Source organism: Rhinoraja longicauda, chromosome 2 (genome assembly GCF_053455715.1).
Source record: "Rhinoraja longicauda isolate Sanriku21f chromosome 2, sRhiLon1.1, whole genome shotgun sequence".
Taxonomy (NCBI): Eukaryota; Metazoa; Chordata; class Chondrichthyes; order Rajiformes; family Arhynchobatidae; genus Rhinoraja; species Rhinoraja longicauda.
Window position 1 is genome coordinate 18,928,258 of NC_135954.1, and position 21,696 is coordinate 18,949,953.

General features: G+C 46.2%; 1 protein-coding gene across 1 annotated transcript in view; it reads left to right on the forward strand.

Annotated features, from left to right (window-relative positions):
- The first annotated feature begins 505 nt into the window (after window positions 1-505).
- Window positions 506-21,696, forward strand: part of zdhhc11 (zDHHC palmitoyltransferase 11) — a 122,148-nt gene continuing 100,957 nt past the window's right edge. Inside the window, exon 1 of the mRNA XM_078415777.1 lies at window positions 506-701. The gene's annotated coding sequence lies outside the window, so the exon portion shown is untranslated. The remainder of the gene's footprint in view (window positions 702-21,696) is intronic.

Consider the following 21,696-nt stretch of genomic DNA (forward strand, 5'->3'; position numbering starts at 1 on the left):
AAATCATGTGTCTTACGATAATTAAGAACGCGATTGCTTGATTGCAAATTTCACTGAGTCATTGCAACAGTCAGAGACTTTTCTTTCAGCTCCCAAATGTACAAATTGATGCGAGATCTGATGAGGCTTGTATTTTCATTCCCCAAACTGCACCTAAAGGAGAGAAGAAAGAAAAAAAAAAAGATGATCTGCTCATTGTTTCACGCTTGTGAGTGAGATCTTGCACTCGCCGTTGTTTTCCAGCCCGAGTGCAAACTTGCAAACAATTTCACGGTTGGGGGAAAAGGATCTGTGTGCGAGTGTTGGTTGCTGCAGAGAGCTGTGCAAGTTGCTGCAGAGAGCTGTGCAAGTTGCTTCAGGTGAGCGCTAGGACCCGGAGCCGTTGTCGAGGAGTAGCCCAGCAGTGACAATTATTTAGCTCAATGTTTCCAGGAGTGATCGACTGGCCAGAAACGCAAGGAGGGAGCTGCGACGGGCGATCACTCGATTCGCGGGTCCCCACCCTCCACCCTGAGCCATCTTAGGCCATCGAGGGCAGCAGGATAAACAGAACACCATTTAATTTCGTGTTGGTGACTGTAATCCCGCTTTATCTTCCTGCAGTACGCTTTGCAGGTCGCTGGGCTGGGGCTCAATGTGTTGGAAATGCGCGTAACCTAGGAACAGAATGGCCAAGTGAAGCCTCTACAAAGGAGACTGAGGTGAGTAGTCTAGCGTTGTGCCCACGGAACATATGAGGTAAATGCATTTAAAGTCCATTTGTTCAGCGATGTAAACAATCCCGCTTGCAGTTATTAAAGTTGCTTCTTCTCTTTATCTTCATTAAACTACTACAAGTCTTTAGTGTATGTTGGTTGGGGTTGTGTAATTTGCTTATTTTATTGCTTTTATTGTTGGACTGTGGGTGACTAAATTTCGTCCAAAAAAACTTGTTTTTTGGATGACAAATAAAGATATCTTGAATCTTGAAGAAGATACCTGCAGATGCTGGTACAAAATCGAAGGTTTTTATTCACAAAATGCTGGAGTAACTCAGCGGGTCAGGCAGCATCTCGGGAGAGAAGGAATGGGTGACGTTTCGGGTCGAGACCCTTCTTCAGACTGAAATCTTTTCTACAAATCTTTTCCTGGATGGAGGCTAAGGAGTCAGCAGCGGCAAATATTGTTACAATCCGCAATCCGGATTGTTACAATCCGCAAAGTATCTAATTGTCATCTGTATCCGCCACGGAACAATGCAATGAAATTGTTACCAGCAGCAAGCAGTTCGGCAGGCCTGGAAAACAGTGCCGGCCGTATTAGTGCACCCAGTTTGTTCCTTGTAGCTTCGCTATTATTAATACCAGTGATTTATATCCGTTGCAGGGATTGATAAGGGGCGGGGTGTCGGGCGGAATGAAATGGTGGTTTTTGGAGATTGGTCAATTCAATTCCATTTGGGCGAGATTTCGCAGTAGCCAGACTCCCAGCAGTTTGTAACCGGAGAGGAACCTTTTCAACTGTTGCTGAAGTCATCTGATCTGATCTGAGCTCCGGCCAGAAGCAACTTGAGGCTGAGGTGTGAGTTGTGTATGACACGGAAATGTAAACTATTGCCAGTTGCATTCATCTGAAAACTCCTCGTGTGTTCCTGAACAGTGAGTGCCACCATAAATAACCAGTCTGAAAAAGGGTCTCGACCCATTCCTTCTCTCCTGTTCCTGCTGAGTTACTCCAGCTTTTTGTGTCTATCTTCTGTTTAAAACAGCAACTGCATTTCTTTCCTACACCATAAATAATGATATTGGAATGGCATTTTGTAATTTTTTGGGTAAAATATATAGTGAATGAAGAGGAAACACAAAGAAATGCCGATGCCGTTGTCTTGAGTGTTGAAAGAACATAATGGGGTCATGCAGCATCTGTGGAGAATGGGCAGGCCATTTTTAGGTCGGGACCCTTCTTCAGTCTGTTCAGAGTGTGTTCAGGTCATGCTTAAAGTGAGAAGAAATATTCTTATACGTTGAATCGAGATTAACATTAGAGTCACACATCATGGAAATGGGTCCTTTGGCCCAATGTTCCCAAGAGGGTGATGGTGGAAGGTTGCTTATCGGACTGGAGGCCTGTGACTGGTGGTGTGCCTCAGGGTTCGGTGCTGGGCCCGTTACTGTTTGTCATCTACATCAGGGGTCTCCAAACTATGGTCCGCGGGCCACATCCGGCCCGCAGCAAGCTGTTGACACGTGCCGTGCGGCGGGCTATAGGGGGATTGCACGGCAGGCGAGGTCACGACCCCTGACACGTACCGTTGCTACGCAACGCCTTCTGGAGTGCAAGCGGTGAACTTCAGGTAAGCACTTACAATGGCTGCCATTGAAGAGTTGGGATATTTGCTTAGTCTTTTTCTTCTATTTTATGTTTGGAACAACTTCTGTTGTGGAACAATTCATCAGTCCTAATTTGAGCGGGGGGTTGCAGTTGAATGTTGCAGTTGCACTTTGCTGCAGCTCGGCTTCCCCCCATCGTCTCCCATCAGCGGGAGATATAAACTACAAACAACAATAGATCCAGCAACTATCCCTGAGGCACACAGCATTAGTTACAGGCCTCCAGTGTGTAAAACAACTTTCCATATCACCCTCTGCTTCCTTCCATGAAGACGATTCTCTTTCCAAATTTGCATCAATTTGACCAATCTCGCAAACTATGTTATGAGTGGGAGGTTTGGTTTTAGGCTGGATTGGTCTTTTTGATTTGATTCATCATTTGAGAGCTGGCCAAGGCTCTATGGGCCACCTTTTGTTTTGTGAAAAGTATTAAAGGTATGTACTAGCATGGCTTTTATGTGCAAATTATGCCTGCATCAATCTTTTGGTTCAGAATTATACTGAAATTACCATGTTTGTTTTGAATCTGAGTTATACCTTTTAAGTTTACTCTTTCATGATTTTGCGTAGTTTAAAAATGTTTTTGCAGTTAACCAAGTATCTTTGAAGCATTATTGCCTTTGGAATATCAGTAAATGTGGAAGTCCTCTCTGTGCCTTTGAAGGTATCAAACTGCATGAAGGAAAGGACAAGATCATGTTATTTTAAAGGATGTAGATGGAACGCTAAGCACAAGGAACTGCAGATATTGATTTACAAATGCGCTCAGGGGGTGAGATTGAAGTTTGTAAGGGGAGCGGAGAAGTCAAGGCAGTTGTTGCGTTCAGAGAGGGTGAGATTGGCGTGCACCTCCTTTAACCTCATCTATTGCATTTGGTGTTCTTAATGTGGCCTCCTTTACATTGGTGAGACTGGGCAACCATTTCGCTGAGCACTTGCCCTCCGTCTGCCAAGGTCTGCTGGATCTCCTGGCTGTGAACCATTTTAACTCCTCTTCACATCCCCACACTGACCTTTCTGTCCAGGGCTTCCTCCATTGCTAGAGTGAGGCCAAACACAAACTGGAGGAACAGCATCTGATATTACACTTGGATAGCTTACAAAATATCCGTATGAACATTGAGTTCTCCAATTTTGGGTAACTAACGTACAAAGACCCCCCTCCCCTATTTTTTTCGAACTCCTCTCTTCCCGGTGTCCCACCTAGATATGCACCCATTTCTCCCATTCTCCCTCATGCCCCCCTTCCTGCCCTCTGTTCCAGTCCCGCCATCCCCTTCCACCTGTGTTCCTTCCTCTGGCTCTACATCTCTGGAGAACCGTGGATAGGTGACGTTTCAGACTGAGACTCTTCTTCAGACTTTGACTGCTCCCACCTCTCTTCCAGCTTTCTCTCTCCTCCCCCGAACTATAATCAGTCTACAAAAGGGACCCGACATGAAACATCGTCTATCCATGTCCTCCGGATGTGCTGCCTGGCTCGCTGAGTTACTTGAGCACTTTATGTCATTAGAATGATGATTAAATATTTGTTGAGGTACCAGGAGAAGTAACCTGATGTTCTTGAAAATAATTTCATAATTTAATAGCAAACTGAGTTAAACATCTTGGGATTAGGTGGCGCAGCAGTAGAGTTGCTGCCTTACAGCGAATGCAGCGCCGGAGACCCAGGTTCGATCCCGATTACAGGTGCTGTCTATACGGAGTTTGTCCGTTCTCCCTGTGAACTGCGTGGGTTTTTTCCGAGATCTTCGGTTTCATGAAAACTCCAAAGACGTACAGGTATGTAAGTTAATTGGCTTGGTAAATGTAAAAATTGCCCCTAGTGGGTAGAGGATATTGTTAATGTGTGGGGATCGCTGGTCGGCACGGACCCGGTGGGCCGAAAGGGCCTGTTTCTGCACTGTATCTCTAAACTAAACTATACCGGAGTAGAATGAAAAGTTTTGTTTTGCAGACAAATCTGATAAGCTGTACATAAATACAATCATTAAACTAAAGTGCAATAGAGCACTGTGGAAGATACAAAATGTAAAATAGAGTTTGCAGCATTGTGCGCATCAGTTTCAAAGACAAAGCCCAATGATCGCTATGGGGCAGAGGTGAATCAGACTATACCCTAGCAAATGGAAGAACCATCCAAAAGCTTCATAATGGAGTGGGATAAAGCTTTTCTTGAGTCTAGTTTCTGTACCTTCTACCAGATGAGAGCAGGAAGAAGAAAGAATGACTGGGGTGGGACAAGTCTCTGGTCGATTTCTTTCTGCGCCGTCTTGGAGCCTCCTGAGCTCTGGGCTCCGTGTAATTATAACACAGTCCCGCCTCCACCACTTGTAACGATTTACAAATCTTTGATTAAGTTGGCTGCATTTTGGAGGTAGCATAAACTGTAGATGGAATCAATGGTGGGTTTAGTTTAGAGATGCAGCGCGGAAACAGGCCCTTCGACCCACCGGGTCCGCACCGACCAGCAATCCCCGCACATTATCACCCACTAGGGACAATTTTTACATTTACCAAGCTAATTAACCTACATAACTGTACGTCTTTGGAGTGTGGGAGGAAACCGAAGATCCCGGAGAAAACCCACGCAGGTCACGGGGAGAACGTACAAACTCCTTACAGACAGCGCCCGTAGTCAGGATCGAACCCGGGTCTCCGGCGCTGCATTCGCTGTAAGGCAGCAACTCTACTGCAGCGCCACCGTGCCGCCTGGTCTGTGTGATGGACTCGGGTACATCTACAGCTCTCTGCAATATCTTGCGTTCTTGAGCAGAGCTGTTTCCAAACTAAATTGTGATACAATCTAACAGTATGTTTTCTATGGTGCCTCTGTAGACGTTTCTAAGAGTCATTGGAGACATGCCAAATTTCCTCAGGAAGTAGAGGCGTTGGTGTGCCTTCTTGGCTGTCGCATCATTGTGGTTGGTCCATGACAGATCATTGGCAATATCAATGCCAAGGAATTTGAAGCTCTCGACCATTTCCACTTTAGCATGATTGAAGCTGATTTTAAAAGATGTAGCATCGCCATTCGCAGAGCACCGCTACATAGTTTGGATTATGTGACTCAAGCCCTTTACCCAAACTGTACCTTTTTCACTTGTAAGAGTTTCTCTTTTCACTTTTATAAGTGTAAGTATGACACTCTCTAACTATATCTAATTTAAAAAAAATATAATTGCTAATTATATAGTTTATAATGGTCTAATGTTTTGGCAAATAATTTAGCAGATTTGGGGCATCTTTCGCAGATCATTGATATAACTATGCTCTTCATGGTGGTGGATATCAGAATGGTGGTGGATGCACTTCATGGTGGTGGATATCTGAATGGAAGTAATTAAGGCACATTACCTTGCTTTTCTTTAGCACTGTGATGATAGTGGTTTTCTCTAAGCAGATGGAAACCTTGGAATGCTAGAGGTATGTGCAGCTGGGGACTCCGTTCAGGCCAGTTACTTTCTGTGGGTTCACTCTCGGATGAAGGATGACCTAACATCTGTGGGTGCAGGCCAAATATCTAAAGATAACCATAAATCAGAAAGGTAACACCATCAATCAGATCTGTAGCAACAAGGGCAAGTCTGAGGGCTTCAGTAACAAATATTATCTCTGCCTTGATGTGACTATTTTCTCCTGTTTGATCTGAAATGCACTCTGGAGTTCTCAGTAGCTGAGGTTTGTGACTCATGGGTCACAACATTGTTTGTTTTTTTGTGTCACGTACTTTCAAACAAACTGCTGCGTAGTTTCTGTTGTCTTTGAAGATGAGATGCTTGAAAATGCCTCAATTGAGAGAATGAGAGGGGATCTTATCGAAACGTATAAAATTATTAAGGGGTTGGACACGTTAGAGGCAGGAAACATGTTCCCAATGTTGGGGGAGTCCAGAACGAGGGGCCACAGTTTAAGAATAAGGGGTAGGCCATTTAGAACAGAGATGAGGAAAAACGTTTTTAGTCAGAGAGTTGTGAATCTGTGGAATTCTCTGCCTCAGAGGGCAGTGGAGGCCAATTCTCTGAATACATTCAAGAGAGAGCTAGATAGAGCTCTTAAGGATAGCGGAGTCAGGGGGTATGGGGAGAAGGCAGGAACGGGGTACTGATTGAGAATGATCAGCCATGATCACATTGAATGGCGGTGCTGGCTCGAAGGTCCGAATGGCCTTCTCCTGCACCTATTTTCTATTGTCTATTGTCTAAGACCAAAAACTCAGTACAGCATTTCATAGTGTCCCCAATGGTAAGCTGAGCCAGAAGATTAACAGTGCAGGGAATTAACAGTGATTCATAAGTGGATTTCTGATAGAAGACAAGGGTTGTGGAAGAAGGACAATATTCAGGCTAGAGATCTGTGACCAGTGGGGTTCCCCAGGGATCACATCTGGGACCTCTGCTGGGACATGAATAGTGATTGGTGCTGCTCTGTGCAATTGTCTCAGTCATTGGGCAGTGAAAATCACAATGACAGAATCTATACTGCAATTTAGGGAACGGGTATTCATTTATTGGGAGGAGGCAATAGAGGACATTATCTGTCCCACCTTGCCCATGCCGGCATTCAAGGCTAGTCCCATTTACCTGCATGTGGCACCCATCCCTCTATAAATAGATAAACGTAGATGGGTTGACAAGGAAGATAGACACAAGATCGACACGAAGTGCTGGAGTAACTCAGTGGGTCAGGCAGCACCTCTGGAGAAAAAGGATGGGTGACGTTTTAGGTCGGAATCCTTCTTCAGACACTATGGGTGTCTTTTCTACACAAGGATTGATAAGCATGTTTGCAAATGACACCAAAAATCCTGCGGCAGCGGAGTGTGAGAATGCCTGTGAAAGTACAGAGCGAGATATTGATCAGTTATGGCTGGCAGGGCTCTGGGTAGTGTTGTAGAGGGATTTAGGAGTGCAGGTGCATAGTTCCTTGCAGGTGGAGTCACAGGTAGATCGGGTGGTCAAAAAGTCTTTTGGTGCATTGGCCTTCATGAGCCAGAGCATTGAGTGTAGAAGTTGGGAGGTCATGTTGCAGTTACATAAGACGTTGGTGAGGCCGCATTTAGACCCACCCAAGGACCCAAACCATCTTTCCAGGTGAGGCAGAGGTTCACCTGCACCTCCTCCAACCTCATCTACTGCATCTGCTGTTCCAGGTGTCAACTTCTCTACATCGGCGAGACCAATCGCAGGCTCGGCGATCGTTTCGCTGAACACCTCCGCTCAGTCTGTCTTAACCAACCTGATCTCCCAGTGGCTCAGCACTTCAACTCCCCCTCCCATTCCCAATCTGACCTTTCTGTCCTGGGCCTCCTCCATTGTCAGAGTGAGTCCCAGCGCAAATTGGAGGAACAGCACCTCAAATTTTGCTTGGGTAATCTACACCCCAGTGGCATGAACATTGACTTCTCTAACTTCAGATAGTCCCTGCTTTCCCTCTCTTTCCCCTCACCTTTCGCAGTTCTCCCATTAGTTCTCCCGCCCCCCCCTGACATCAGTCTGAAGAATGATCTCGACCCGAAACGTCACCCATTCCTTCTCTCCTGAGATGCTGCCTGACCCACTGAGTTACTCCAGCAATTTGTGTCTACTGCATTTGGAGTAATGTGTTCACTTCAGGGCACTGTGTTATAGGAATGATGTTGTCAAGCTGGAATGGGTACAGAGAAGGTTTACGAGAATGTTGCCAGGACTTGAGGATGAGAGCTATAGGGAAAGATTGAGTAGGCTGAAACTATTCCTTGGAGCACAGGAGGATGAGGGGTGATCTTATAGAGGTGTATAAGATCATGAGAGGAATAGATTGGGTAGATACACAGAGCCATTTGCCCAGAGTAGGTGAATTGAGGACCAGAGGACGTACGTTTAAGGTGAAGGGGAAATGATTTAATAGGAATCTGAGCGGTAACTTTTTCACACAAAGGGTGGTGGTTGTATGGAACAAACTGCCAGAGGAGGTAGTTGAGGCAGGGACTATCCAAACATTTAAGAAACAGTTAGACAGGTACATGGATAGGACAGGTTTGGAGCGATATGGGCCAAATGCGGGCAGGTGGGACTAGTGTAGCTGTGACATGTTGGCCAGTGTGGGCAAGTTGGGCCAAAGGGCCGGTTTCCACACTGTATCACTCTGACTCTATGACTAAATGGGCGGCAAAATGGCAGATGGAGTTTAATCCAGGCAAGTATAAGGTGTTGCACATTGGTCGGTCAAATGTAAGAGGAAAATATATAATTAATGACGAGGCCCTTAATAGCATTGATTACAGTGGGATCTTGGGGTGTAAGTTCATAAATCCCTGAAAGTAGTTTCACAAGTCGACAGAGTGATAAAGAAGGCATATGGTATGTTTGGCTTCATTGACCAGATGATTGAGCATAAGAGTCAGGAAGTCATTTTGCAGCTTTAGAGGACTTCAGTTAGGCAGCACTTGGAGTGTTGTGTGTAGTTCGTGTTGGCCCATTACAGGAAGAATGTGGAGGCTTTGGAGAGGGTGCAGGAGGTTTATCAGAATAATGCCTGGATTAGGAGATACTGGAGTAACTCAGCGGGCCAACATCTCTGGAGAGAAGGAATGGATGATGTTTTGGGTCAAGACCATTCTTCAGCTACAGAGTGAGGTTGGACAGATTTGAATTGTTTCTTCTGAAATGTCGGAGTCTGAGGGGAAACCTGATACAAGTATCCATAATAGTGGCATTGAAGAGACTTTTGGATAGGCACAGACTTTTGGAGGGATATGGGTTGTGCGCAAGCAAATAAGAGTTGGTCGACATCATGTTCAGCACAAACATTGTGGGCCAAAGGGTCTGTTCCTGTGTTGTACTGTTCTATGTTCTATGTTTATCTAAAAAGCAAGATTTGTTTGCATTGTGAGTGAGTTCTGTGAGATCTGAATTATGCTGAAGTAATGATGATGTGCCAGCATTCATTATAGTTTGGGTCCTGACAGCAGCTTCTGGTATTGATATTGTTTTTCCAAAGTAGAGATTTCAAAGTTGCTATCCTACCGTACAAGAACTGCACTATTGTAAAGTACAGGTCCACTATCGAAAATTCCGGCAACTCATGGTCTGGCACCTCCTTTAGTTTGGATGAAGTCATGAGAGCGCTTTTGAAATTCCATCCGGAAGTCCCCCCGAAGATGTGGCACCTCGGCTGGGTAAGGCAGCAGATCTCGACCTCATGGGGACTTACTTCAAATTTTCCCACGTGGACCCAGCTGGAGCTGGCAAATCCATTTCCATAACAGACTTCCAAGGCCCATCGGCAAGTCGAATATGCTGCCTGTGTCTGGGCTCTGAAACTCTCGCCTGGCTGGAGCCGGCAGACCCTTTCTCACAGCTGACCTCCATGGCCATCTTTGTGGGCCAGCATCTCGGTCTCCCAAGGCCTTGACCTCCATTAGTCCGACAAAACGGATAATATTGGCAAGGCTCTGGAACCAAGGGTGCCGGAAAGTCAGTGGCGGACCTGTATTTCTAAAGGCTTGAAATTGCAACAGTCAATGTGTTTGGGATAGTTCTTATCAACTTGTTTTGCACCAAAGATGACTGGAAATGCTGGAATTTTTGTGGGGTAATTTCTTTCACTGCATAATAAGGGATAGTTAATGACTAGCAACATCTGTTCTGCCTCCTTCTTTAAAAAGTTTTCAAGGCGGCACGGTAGCGCAGCGGTAGAGTTGCTGCTTTACAGCGAATGCAGTGCCGGAAACTCATGTTCGATCCTGACTACGGGTGCTGCACTGTAAGGAGTTTGTACGTTCTCCCCGTGACCTGCGTGGGTTTTCTCCGAGATCTTCGGTTTCCTCCCACACTCCAAAGACGTACAGGTATGTAGGTTAATTGGCTGGGTAAATGTAAAAATTGTCCCTAGTGGGTGTAGGATAGTGTTAATGTACGGGGATCGCTGGGCGGCACGGACTTGGAGGGCCGAAAAGGCCTGTTTCCGGCTGTATATATATGATATGATATGATATGATAGATTAGGGTGCTTCATTGAATGGCATGACGGTGGGTAGGCAAAAAAAACATGTCAGGAAATAATACACAAGAACCACAATTATGCATTCCTGCCTGGCAGAGTAATAGATGGAAAATGTGACTTAAGGATAGTATTAGTCATGTAAGATTCCTTGCCAAAGAAGCAAGCTTGAGAATTGGGATCGTTTTAAATTTCAACAGAGGAGGGCAAATAAATTGCCATAGAGGGAGTACAGAGAAGGTTCACCAGATTGATTCCTGGGATGGCAGGACTTTCATATGAAGAAAGACTGGATAGACTCGGCTTGTACTCGCTGGAATTTAGAAGATTGAGGGGGGATCTTATAGAAACTTACAAAATTCTTAAGGGGTTGGACAGGCTAGATGCAGGAAGATTGTTCCCGATGTTGGGGAAGTCCAGAACAAGGGGTCACAGTTTAAGGATAAGGGGGAAGTCTTTTGGGACCGAGATGAGAAAGTTTTTTTTCACACAGAGAGTGGTGAATCTGTGGAATTCTCTGCCACAGAAGGTAGTTGAGGCCAGTTCATTGGCTATATCTAAGAGGGAGTTAGATGTGGCCCTTGTGGCTAAAGGGATCAGGGGGTATGGAGAGAAGGCAGGTACAGGATACTGAGTTGGATGATCAGCCATGATCATATTGAATGGCGGTGCAGGCTCGAAGGGCCGAATGGCCTACTCCTGCACCTATTTTCTATGTTTCTCTGATTAAAAAAACCATGAGAGTAAACCTGCAGGGAGCATGACAGGTTAATAGCCTCTACACTTATAGAATCATAATCTTGCAGTGTGGAAACAGACCCTTTGCCCCAACTTGCCCACACCGGCCAACATGTCCCATCTACACTAGTCCCACCTGTCTGCTTTTGGGTCTTATCCCTCTAAACCTGACCTATCCATGTACCAGTCTGAATGTTTCTTAAATGTTGCGATAGTCCCTGGCTCTATTACCCCCTCTGGCAGCTCGTTCCATGCACCTACCACACTTTGTGTGAAAAAGTTACACCTCGGATTCCTATTAAATCTTTCCCCCTCACTTTAAAGGTCTGGTTCTCGATTTCCTCCACTCTGGGCAAGAGATTCTGTGGAATAGACCTGATCTATTTCACTCATGGATTTTATACAGCTCTATAATATCACCCTTCATCCTGCTGCGCTCCAAGGAATACAGTCCAAGCCTGCCCAACCTCTCCCTATGACTCAGACTTGAAAACACAAAAATAGTAGTTATGTCAGGAATAGGTCTCTGACAGACATAAATGTGAAAATTCATTATGGAGAGCAGGGAAGTCAGTTGAATAAATATTTAGGGCCTGTCTTCACATGAAGAAGACACAAGCAATCTTCTGAAATGTTAGGGAATCAAGAATCTAATTAATCAGCATGAAAGGAAATTACTATAGAGAAGAAGTTGCTGGACTTAAGTGATAGGAGCAGAATTAGGCCACTTGTCCCATCGTCTGCTCTGCCATTCGATCATGGCAGATCTATCTCTCCCTCCTAACCCCATTCTCCTGCCTTCTTCCCATAACCCCTGACACCCGTACTAATCAAGAATCTATCTATCTCTGCTTTAAAAATATCTTGGCATTGACTTGGCCTCCACCGCCTTCTGTGGTAAAGAATTCCACAGATTCACCACCCTCTGACTAAAGACATTCCTCCTTGTACCCTTCCTAAAAGAATGTGCTGTGGCGGTCCCTGGGGATCAGGCCACTCCTTGGGTCAGCCCCCTCGTCACTTGACGGACAGGCGTAAGGGGTTAAAAGCCAGCCCGTGGGGAGGCGTGGCTCATCCCTAGGTGGACTACGCTGTGAGCAGGAGCTCACAGCCTAATAAAGACCTTTATCTAAAACTGCCTGGCGTCCTGCCTTTTCTCTGGCCTCCGCCAGGCCACTACACTGGTGACCCCGACGTGATGAATGCGTGGGCAGGGCTGCGCAACCGGCACTGGCCGATCAATGTCCACGTGTGCCGGCTTCAGCCGTGCGACCGAAACAGTCTCGCTGCGACCCCCCATGACCCACCTCTTCACCGTGGTCGATCGCTTCACGCGGTGGCCGGAGGCCATTCCGCTGACGGACACCTCGACGGCCACCTGCGCTCGGGCCTTGGTGGCGCACTGGATCGCCCGGTTCGGGGTGCCACTGGACATTACATCCGACCGGGGGCCGCAGTTCACTTCGGAACTGTGGTCGGCCATGGCACGCCTCTTGGGTGTCCGCCTACACCACACTACGGCATACCATCCACAGTCGAACGGGTTGGTGGAACGCTTTCACCGCCAGCTGAAGGCTGCCCTGAAGGCTCGGCTCACGGATCCAGACTGGGTGGACGCCCTGCCGTGGGTTTTGCTTGGGATCCGCACCGCACCCAAAGAGGACTTGGCCTCCTCCTCCGCCGAGTTGGTGCATGGGGCCCCCTTGACGGTTCCCGGGGAGTTCATCCACCGGCACAGGGTCGAGTGGAGCAGCCTTCGTATGCCCTGCAACGTCTTCGGCAGACGGTGGGCAGGCTGGCACCTGTGCCCACGTCGCGTCATTGGACCTTCCATCCGCATGTCCTTGCTGCTCTGGAGGACTGCCAGTTTGTGTTCCTGCGCAGGGACGCTCATCGATCACTTCTCCAGCGGCCGTACGAGGGCCCCTTCCGGGTCCTGCAACACGGCTCGGCCACATTTGTTCTGGACATGGGGGGTCACAGCGAGACTGTTTCGGTCGCACTGCTGAAGCCGGCACACGTGGACATTGATCGGCCGGTGCCGGTTGCTCAGCCCCGCCCACGCGGTCGCCCCCTGTCCACGTTACCCCCGCCAGTGTCTGCTACGACCCCTCCACCTGTCGGTCGGTCGCCGGTCCCTGCGCCGGTCATGGTGCGCACCCGGGCTGGTCACCTCGTGTGCCCTCCTGTCCGTTTTGTACCTCCGGTTCTTGGGGGGGGTCCTGTGGCGGTCCCTGGGGATCAGGCCACTCCTTGGGTCAGCCCCCTCGTCACTTGACGGACAGGCGTAAGGGGTTAAAAGCCAGCCCGTGGGGAGGCGTGGCTCATCCCTAGGTGGACTACGCTGTGAGCAGGAGCTCACAGCCTAATAAAGACCTTTATCTAAAACTGCCTGGCGTCCTGCCTTTTCTCTGGCCTCCGCCAGGCCACTACAGTGCTTTAATTCTGAGGCTTCGACCTCTAATCATAGACTCTCCCACTAGTGGAAACATCCTCTCCACATCCTCTCTATCTAAGCCTTTCACTATTTGGTAAGTTTCAATGAGGTCCCCCCACAAACTTTTAAACTCCAGCAAGCACAGGCCCAGTGCCCTCAAACACTCACTATATGTTGCTGGAGAAATGAATGGCAGTGAAAGCTGAAAAATTCTAAGGCCTTGATAATTTTCATCCAAGGGTACTAAAGCAGTAGAAAAATAACTTTGTTACTGTACTAATCACACCTATAATATCTTTTAGTTGTGTGTTAGTACAGAAATGTTTTAAATTGCAGCATTTTCTTTATTCTAAATGATCGTAGTTGGATTTTGAAGTTAACATAGAACATGGAAGAGAACGTATGGACTGGGCCCTTCTGTCCACATTGACAGTGTCGAACATGATGCAAACTTAAACAGCTTGTGTCAGAAATGCTTTATTTTTACCTGCACTTTGATGCAATGTCAATATTCTAATTATGGGGAAGGGTCTCGACCCAAAACGTCACCCATTCCCTCTCTCTTAGATGCTGCCTGACCTGCTGAGTTACTCCAGCATTTTGTGATACCTTTGATGTGTACCTGCACATGCAGTTATTTTCTTATACATTCTAATTATGGGTTAAGATGCAGAGCTGCTATCTATCTTTTTTCTTGGCTGAGGAGTTTTTTAAATGACCAGAATTTTGAAAGGCAGAGAAGACCTTGCACAAAATACAGTTATCCAGCATGGAAACATAGAAAATAGGTGCAGGAGGAGGCCAGTCGGCCCTTCGAGCTAGCACCGCCATTCATTGTGATCATGGCTGATCATCCACTCTCGGTAACCTGTGCCCAACTTCTCCCCATATCCCTTGATTCCACTAACCTCCAGAGCTCTATCTAACTCTCTCTTAAATAGGCTCTTTGGCCCAACAAGATCATGAGAGGGCATGAATAAAGATAATTTTTGCCGTTTTTTTCCCCCAGGGTAGAGGATTGTAAAACTAGAGGGCATAGATTTAAGGTGAGAGGGGAGCGATCTAAGATGGAGCTCGGGTAACTTTTTAACTTGTAAGATAGTCTGCATATGGAATGTGAGGAAACTGTAGAAAACAATATGAACATTGACTTCTCCAACTTTAGATAGTTCCTCTGTCCCTCTCTTCCCCTCCCCTTCCCAGATCTCCCACTGTCTTCCTGTCTCCACCTATATCCTTGCTTTGTCCTGCCCCCCTGACATCAGTCTGAAGAAGGGTCTCGACCCAAAACGTCACCCATTCCTTCTCTCCTGAGATGCTGCCTGACCTGCTGAGTTACTCCAGCATTTTGTGAATAAATACCTTCGATTTGTACCAGCATCTGCAGTTATTTTCTTACAAAACAATATGTTTATCACGTTTATGATATGGGAAAGGTATGGATGTGTACATGGATAGGAAGGCTTTAGAGGACAATGGGCCAAATGCAGGCAAATGGGATGAGCCTAATGTGCCAATTTGGTTGGCATGGACAAGGTGGGTCATAGGACCCATTTCCATGCTATACTGCTGTATGACTGACTCCATGCTACTGGCCTTCAGACTGGGGACCTACGAATGTGGTGCCCAGGGATCACTTTGCATTTTGAATGATCACCTGAGCGCAAGTCCGGATCTAATGCTGTAACCAGCTCTGGACCCAAGTGTTCATTTCTGATTAGCACAGACTTGTCGATGTGAAATGTGTGAAGTGCTCGTGGGCACAGGCATAACAAGGCGGAAAGGAGCATTGGCTCCATGGGAACTGGGGTGTCAAGGGGAGCCACAAGACCACGGTGAGGGAGTAGCATTTGTGTTTAGTTTACTTGAGAGATACAGCACTGAAAAAGGCCCTTCGGCCCACCGTGTCTGTGCCGACCAGCGATCCCCGTACCCTAATGCTATCCTACACACACTAGGGCCAATTTACTATTTTACCAAAGCCAGTTAATCTACAAACCTGTACGTCTTTGCAGTGTGGGAGGAAACTCGGAGAAAACCCATGCAGATCACGGGGAGAACGTACAAACCCCGTACAGACAAGCACCCGTAGTCAGGATCGAACCGGGTCTCTGGCACTGTAAGGTAGCAGTTTTAAGATTTTTTTTTTAGATTTAGAGATACAGCACGGAAACAGGCCCTTCGGCCCACCGGGTCCGGGCCGCCCAGCAATCCCCGCACATTAACACTATCTGCCACACACTAGGAACAATTTTTTTTTAAACATTTGCCCAGCCAATTAACCTACATACCTGTACGTCTTTGGAGTGTGGGAGGAAACCGAAGATCTCGGAGGAAACCCACGCAGGTCACGGGGAGAACGTACAAACTCCGTACAGACGGCGCCCGTAGTCAGGATCGAACCTGAGTCTCCGGCGCTGCATTCGCTGTAAGGCAGCAACTCTACCGCTGCACCACCGTGCGCCCCACCCCGTTTCTGTAGATGTAACCTGATACTAATGGCTTTAGTTATGTATGAGTAAAAGAATAGGTGGTGCTTGTGCAAATGGCCCTCGGTCGTGTTTTGGGTTACCAAGCGTACAATGTTACTTTATTTGTAACACGTACCGAGGTACAGAGAAATAAATGTTTGTATACAGTTCAGTACCAGCATCACTATACATAAATACTTGGATGCAACTTGGATAAGCATCTCGGATACAGTACAAGTGTACGGCAGTAGTGCACTGACACAGTATACAGAATCGCCAGTTTTCAGCCACATTTTTGAGCCCCAGTATGTAAGTGCAGGGTTCTTGACCTGACCATGAAGGCCCATTGTCAGACCGGCATTGTGAGGTTGGCTTAACCAAGTGTGGTCATGGTGAGGGTGTGCAGCGTAGGTTCACTAGGTTAATTCCCGGAATGGCGGGACTGTCGTATGTTGAAAGGCTGGAGCAATTAGGCTTGTATACACTGGAATTTAGAAGGATGAGGGGGGATCTTATTGAAACATGTAAAATAATTAGGGGATTGGACACATTAGAGGCAGGAAACATGTTCCCAATGTTGGGGGAGTCCAGAACAAGGGGCCACAGTTTAAGAATAAGGGGTAGGCCATTTAGAACGGAGACGAGGAAGAACTTTTTCAGTCAGAGAGTGGTGAAGGTGTGGAATTCTCTGCCTCAGAAGGCAGTGGAGGCCAGTTCGTTGGATGCTTTCAAGAGAGAGCTGGATAGAGCTCTTAAGGATAGCGGAGTGAGGGGGTATGGGGAGAAGGCAGGAACGGGGTACTGATTGAGAGTGATCAGCCATGATCGCATTGAATTGCGGTGCTGGCTCGAAGGGCTGAATGGCCTACTCCTGCACCTATTGTCTATTGTGACACCCGTCGCTGCTCCACTGCTGCAGGAGGTGTCCAGTCCACATCCATGGCATCTTGGAGCAACGCCCAGTCCAGCCGAGCCCCAAGTTGTTGAAGGGCCTCCAATGGCCCGCGCCACTGTCGATACAGTGCACTCCGACCCGCAGCCAGTCTGCTTACTGCTCCTCCATCTAATACCTTCGCTCTGGGCGGGAGAGCCGGGCCTTCCGAGTGGGTTCCCGGTCCGCGGCATGGTCCTTGTCAATCTGGCCACTCTACATGTGTTGTCCACCAAGGTTGCTGGATAGGACCAGTTTCCTATTGCAGTTTTTACATTGGAAGAGTTTGTGGGTGAGATCAGAATGGTTTGTGTGGAATCTGCGGGAAGTAGTGTTGTTAATGTAGGTTTGTGTAAGTGTTATTAATGTGCAAATCTGCTGCAGGTTCCAGAGATTGAAAATAAAATGAGCAAAGTTAAACTCCAGAACATGCCGATTGTAGATTATTAAGGGGTTGGACACGTTAGAGGTAGGAAACATGTTCCCAATGTTGGGGGAGTCCAGAACCAGGGGCCACAGTTTAAGAATAAGGGGTAGGCCATTTAGAACGGAGACGAGGAAAAACCTTTTCAGTCAGGGATATGTAAATCTGTGGAATTCACTGCCTCAGAAGGCAGTGGAGGCCAAGTCTCTGAATGCATTCAAGTGAGAGCTAGATAGAGTTCTTAAGGATAGCGGAGTCAGGGGGTATGGGGAGAAGGCAGGAACGGGGTACTGATTGAGAATGATCAGCCATGATCACATTGAATGGCGGTGCTGGCTCGAAGGGCCGAATGGCCTACTCCTGCACCTATTGTCTATTGTCTATTGCCTAATGCTCACAATAAGCAATGCCATATATCTTTTTTCATTATAAGGTGATTGTCAGTACAATTTCAATCACACTTTGGGGCCCAGATGGGGTATAGATTAATCTGTACCATCTCATTCCGCTGTGTTTGATGTTGTTCTCAAAGTGGGGTGGGAATAAAAGGAGACATTGTATTCATTGGACTGTCTATGGAACTGATGCACCACAATGCTGTAAACTATATTGTGCATTCTATATCTTCCCCTTTGCTCTATTGTACTTGAGTTAAACTTGATTGTCTTTAGAGAAGCAGCATGCAAACAGGTCCTTCAGCCCACTGAGTCCACACCGACCAACAATCATCCATAGTTCTCTGTTATCCCAGTTTCACATCCTACACAGTTGAGTCGATTTACAGAAGTCAATTAACCTAGAAACCTGCATGAGAATGTGAGAGGAAACCAGAGCACCCAGAGAAAACCCTAGCAGCCACAGGGAGAATGTACAGTGCATTCAGAAAGTAGTCAGACACCTTCACTTTTTCCACATTTTGTTACGTTCCAGCCTTATGTTAAAATGGATTAAAAAAGTTTTTTTTTAAATCATCAATCTACACATAATACCCATAATAAAAAAGTGAAACAGGTGCTTAGAAATTTTTGCAAAGTAATTAAAAAGAAATAAGTGAAATATCACATTTACATAAGTATTCAGACCCTTTACTCAGTACTTTGTTGAGGCACCTTTGGCAGCGATTACAGCCTCAAGTCTTCGTGGGTATGACGCTACAAGCTTGGCACACCTGTATTTGGGTAATTTCCCCCATTCTTCTCTGTAGATCCTTTCAAGCTCTGTCAGGTTGGATGGGGAGCGTTGATGCACAGCTATTTTAGGTCCCTCCAGAGATGTTCGATGGGGTTCAGGTCCGGGGTCTGGCTGGCCGGGCTGAAAGACATTCACATACTTGCCACGAAGCCACTCTTGCATTGTCTTGGCTGTGGGCCTAGGGTCATTGTTCTGTTGGAAAGTGAACCTCCACCCCAGTCTGAGGTCCAGAACGCTCTGGAGCAGGTTTTCATCAAGAATCTCTCTGTACTTTGCTCTGGTCATCTTTCCCTCGATCCTGACTAGTCTCCCAGTTCCTGCCGCTGAAAAACATCCTCACAGCATGATGTTGCCACTACCATGCTTCACCGTGGGTATGGTATTGGCCAGGTGATGAGCCGTGCCTGGTTTCCTCCAGATGTGACACTTGGCATTCAGGCCAGAGAGTTCAATCTTGGTTTCATCAGACCAGAGAATCTTGTTTCACATGGTCTGAGAGTCCTTTAGGTGCCTTTTGGCAAACTCCGAGCGGACTGTCATGTGCCTTTTACTGAGGAGTGGCTTCCATCTGGTCACTCTACCATAAAGGCCTGATTGGTGGAGTGCTGCAGATATAGTTGCCCTTCTGGAAGGTTCTTCCATCTTCACAGAGGAACTCTGGAGCTCTGTCAGAGTGACCATTGGGTTCTTGGTCATCTCCCTGACCAAGACCATTCTCCCCCGATTGCTCAGTTTGGCCGGGCAGCCAGCTCTATGAAGAGTCCTGGTGGTTCCAAAGTTCTTGCATTTAAGAATGACGGAGGCCACTGTGCTCTTTGGAACCTGCAATGCTGCAGAAATTGTTTTATACCCTTCCCCAGATCGGTGCCTCGACACAATCCTGTCTCAGAGGTCTACGGACAATTCATTCGTCTTCATGGCTTGGTTTTTGCTCCGACATGCACTGTCAACTGTGGGACCTTATATAGACAGGTGTGTGCCTTTCCAAATCATGTCCAATCAATTTAATTTATCTCTGGTGGACTCCAATGAAGTTATGGAGACATCTCAAGGATATTCAATAGAAACAGGATGAACCTAAGCTCAATTTTGAGTGTCGCAGCAAAGGGTCTGAATACTTATGTAAATGTGACATTTCAGTGATTTCTTTTTAATTACTATGCAAAAATTTCTAAACACTTGTTTTCACTTCTTTATTCTGGGGTATCGTGTGTAGATTGATAATTTTTAAAAAAAGAACTTGATCCAATTTAAAATAAGGTTGTAACGTAACAAAATGTGGAAAAAGTGAAGGGGTCTGAATACTTTCTGAATGCACTGTATGAACTCTGGGCAGCCAGCACCGGTAGTCAGTATCGAACCTGGGTCTCTGGTGCTATTAGGCAACAACTCCACTGTTGCGCTGCCTATGTATTTATGTATGTATATCTGATCCATTTGGATCGCATGCAAAACAGTGCTTTTCATAGTTTATTATTGTCATGATGCACATGATGATGATGATAATAAACCTAAACCTAAGTTGCATTTCTTTTACTGGTAAACTGTCATCTCGTCTGGTAATTCAATCTTTTTTTTCCTTTCCAAAAACAATACAACTGTTGAGGTGAAAAATAAAATGCTGGAAATATTCAGCAGGATTTTAGAGAAAAAAAAGTTGATTTTTAAAAAACTATTGAGATTTCCATCTGCCTGAAATATTAACTCTTGTTTCTCTTTCCACAATTGTTGCCTTTCTATTCCTTGCCTTATTTTTGGCACTGGTTCCAACTTTAAAGTCACCTTTTTCCATTGTCTTTTTTCTACCTAATCCTTAAATCTCTGGTTTAAAAAAAATAGACCATTCTAACATTCATCAAGGTCCCAAATGTCTTGCTGCCTTACCACACTGCCACGTGCTCCCTCCCACCAAGTTAGCCACTAAGTTGCTAATAAGGTCATAAGGGGCAGGAGTAGAATTATGCCATTCGACCCATCAAGTCTACTCTGCCATTCAATCATGGCTGATCTATCTCTCCCTCCTAACCCCGTTCTCCTGCATTCTCCCTGTGACACCTGTACTAATCAAGAATCTGTCTATTTAGATTTAGATTTTTTAGATTTAGAGGTACAGAGCGGAAACAGGCCCTTCGACCCACTGAGTCCGTGCCGCCCAGCGATCCCCACACATTAACACTGTCCTACACACACTAGGGACAATTTTTTAAAAACATTTTACCCAGTCAATTAACCTACATACCTGTACGTCTTTGGAGTGTGGGAGGAAACCGAAGATCTCGGAGAAAACCCACGCAGGTCACGGGGAGAACGTACAAACTCCGTACAGACGGCGCCCGTAGTCAGGATCGAACCTGAGTCTCCGGCGCTGCATTCACTGTAAGGCAGCAACTCTACCGCTGCGCCACCGTGCCGCCCTATATCTCTTTCTTAAAAATATCCACTGACTTGTCCTCCACAGCCTTCTATGGCAAAGAATTCCACTGATTCACCATGATAATGATATTTGAGCTGCAAGGCACAGGATAAGGTAGTTAAAAATGCACACCATGAGAGCCCCTCATTCTTGAAAATTTAATATGCTGTCAGTACATTTCTCAAAAATATTGAAGGACCATATCACGTAATGATTTTGCATTTAAAATGGAAGTTCCTGAAACCTTTTAAGGACAATTGAATGCACCTCCTTGTCCAAGTTCCCCTTATGTCCAGTGCAAGAGGAACACGTAAAGAGACAATGCAATATCATTTGGAAATTAGTTCATGTCCAGAATGCGCTGGTGGGGTGAAATTCTCCCACATTTGTTGACACGATAGGGAATCATGCAAACAGAATTTAGTTACTCTCAATCTGTGGACTCAACCCACATGTATTATTAAGCTGATTATACAAGGTAGCTTTCAATGTTGGCACGAGGAGTAGCAAGGTACAACATGCCTCTTTTGAATGAGCTGCCAAATTAGTCCCAGTACACAGGCCTTTCTTCACAGCTTGCTCTGTTATTTTGCTTTTCAACTATTTATCCAATTCCCTTTTGGAATTGAGCATTAAATCTGCTTCAGGGCTTTAAAAATAAATTTTAAAACTTGCTGTGCCTTCAATTTCATTTCCCTCTTTGTTTCTCAATTGCTTTTAAGTCCATGAACTCCAATTA